This window comes from Penaeus japonicus, unplaced genomic scaffold (genome assembly GCF_977035675.1).
Source record: "Penaeus japonicus unplaced genomic scaffold, GWHDUDI00000001_assembly GWHDUDI00000023, whole genome shotgun sequence".
NCBI lineage: Eukaryota > Metazoa > Arthropoda > Malacostraca > Decapoda > Penaeidae > Penaeus > Penaeus japonicus.
In genome coordinates this window covers 3,290,704-3,293,203 of record NW_028234425.1, presented here as the reverse complement: position 1 = coordinate 3,293,203, position 2,500 = coordinate 3,290,704, and the positions used below count along the sequence as shown (strand labels likewise).

Below are 2,500 nucleotides of genomic sequence, written 5' to 3'. Positions count from 1 at the left end.
ATTTTTTAAAGATAAAAGGGGATCGTTTTAGATCATTTTCAGGATACATTAAGATAAATTTTGTAGGAGCTCATGGAATGTATGTCAGTATATGAATCATTAGATAGATATTGTTCTCCTTATTTTGTCAAGGAAGGAAGAAAATGTTTTTCATTTTCCCAAATGATTGAGCTTAACACATCGGTGCTAGGGAGTGCACTAGTCAGTGACCTCTGGATCAGTATGAATGTTGATTGCACAAGATGAAGGTTAGAACTTTAGATGCAATGTCCCCCCACCCTCTTGTCCCTCATTCTAGACATCTCATTTTTTGTCTATTGCCTAAAAGCATTTAAAAAATAGTGGGCTGTAGTTTAAGAAGTAGTGTTGTCAGAGCCATAAAACCCACACCCATATTTACTTGCAAAACAGAGAGTAGGTTCAATTGTCAAGTGTAGGTGCCATCCAGAATTAGAGCCTATGTAGATGGCATCCATTGTCATTGGGTTGAAAAAAGGAGAAAAAAAAAAGGAGGGCCACAAGTAGCCCTCCTTGGAGAGATTGGCAGTGCTTTAGAAATGGAAAGCAGTGGCTGGTTACATGCAGTAATGAGTGTAAGATGAGTGATGTGAAAGGAAAAAGGATTATGGAGCTTTGAGAACTGTATTTTCCTTAGAGGTGAAAGGGAAAGACCGTATGTATTTGTACATGGAGCCCACATGCACACGCACACTCATACGGACACACTAAACACTAGCATAAATGATAATACTGACACTAACACCAATGCTAACTGTAACACTAAGTTTTAAACATGTGCATACAAAAGAACAAACACATAAAAACATAGACATGCATCAGCACAGATAAGTAGTAAAACAGAGATACACAATTAAAAATCTATGAAGATACAAGCATAATCATATGTAGACAAATAAACATACACAAACACATACACAAATAAATATACACAAATAAACATACACAAACAAACATACACAAACACACGCACACACAAACACACGCACACACAAACACACACACACACAAACACACACACACCTCTCTCTCTCTCTCTCTCTCTCTCTCTCTCTCTCTCTCTCTCTCTCTCTCTCTCTCTCTCTCTCTCTCTCTCTCTCTCTCTCTCTCTCTCTCTCTCTCTCTCTCTCTCTCTCTCTCTCTCTCTCTCTCTCTCTCTCTCTCTCTTTTTTTCCCTCTCCTCCCTCTTTTCCCTCTCCTCCCTCTTTTCCCTCTCTTTCCTCTCTCCCCTCTCTCCCCTTTATCTCTCCCCTACCTTTTTCTCTACCCTATCTCTCTCTCTCTCTCTCTCTCTCTCTCTCTCTCTCTCTCTCTCTCTCTCTCTCTCTCTCTCTCTCCTCTCTCTCTCTCTCTCTCTCTCTCTCTCTCTCCTCTCTCTTCCCTCCTCTCCTCTCTCTCCTCTCTCTCTCTCTCCTCTCTCTCCCTTTACTCTCCCCTACTCTCTACCTATCCTCTCTCTCTCTCTCTCCTCTTCCCATTCTCTCTCTCTCTCTCTCTCTCTCTCTCTACTCTCTCTCTCTCCACCTCTCTCTCCTCCTCCCTCTCTCCTCTCCCTCCTCCTCCCTCCCTCCTCCCTCCCTCCCTCCCTCCCTCCCCTCCTCCCTCCCTCCCCTTCCCTTTACCCTTCCTCCTCTCTCACCTTATTTCTCCCTCTTCCTTGTCTGTCTTTTTCTTTACTCCTACTTCACTTTTGTCATTTTATTTTTCTTTATCTTTTGCTCTCTCTTTCTCTTCTGCTGTTTTTCTTTTCTCCCAAAAACTGACACACACACATACAAAGAAAGAAAGAAAGAAAGAAAGTGAAGGGCCTGACTTGATTGGATTTTTACCAAAGCACTTGGTGACCTTCAGAAAACTGGCTTCCGCTGCAGGACAGTCCCGGAAAAGTCATGCAGTTGTGGTTGATACGAGTGTGTGAAAGCAAGAAGTACTCTCTGTTGGTGGTTCCATGTGATAGGCTAAGAAAACAGGAGCATTAAAAACTGTGCGGCATTCCCTTTGGTATGAGAAAAGTGAAGAAATCGGGATGCATAGGAGAAAAATATGGAGAAGGACAAGTTTATATTTTTCCTCCACTTGGAAAACTTGTATGAGGATGAGTTGAAGGTGAAAGAGAAGATATGAACATGCAGACTGGACATGAGGAGAAGAAGGGATATATGTTTGATGATTCATGAGATTCGATTAAATGTCTTGTCCCTGTTGGTGTGGTGATTCTTGCTTGTGGTGATGATGAGAAAGTGTGGTAAATCAAAGGGAGAAAGAAAGAAGTTTCAGTTTGCATGTGAATTGTTGAAACCTAAGAATAAGGGTTGAAAAGATAATGCAAAAAAGAGGCACTTAAAATGGATTTTTTATTGATATGTCAGAATTATTACGCAGAGTTCATGGTCTTTAATAGCTGTGAACAACTTGTTCCTTTATTGATGTTTGTACTACAGTCATTAATGCTAGAGGGCAGTGGCTGGCCGGCACCTAATGC

The 2,500-nt window shown here is 41.5% G+C and overlaps 1 protein-coding gene across 12 annotated transcripts in view; it reads left to right on the top strand.

Moving 5' to 3' along the window:
• hppy (MAP4K3-like protein hppy) overlaps positions 1-2,500 on the top strand; it is an 80,352-nt gene that overhangs the window by 21,893 nt on the left and 55,959 nt on the right. The gene's annotated exons all lie outside the window — the stretch shown is intronic.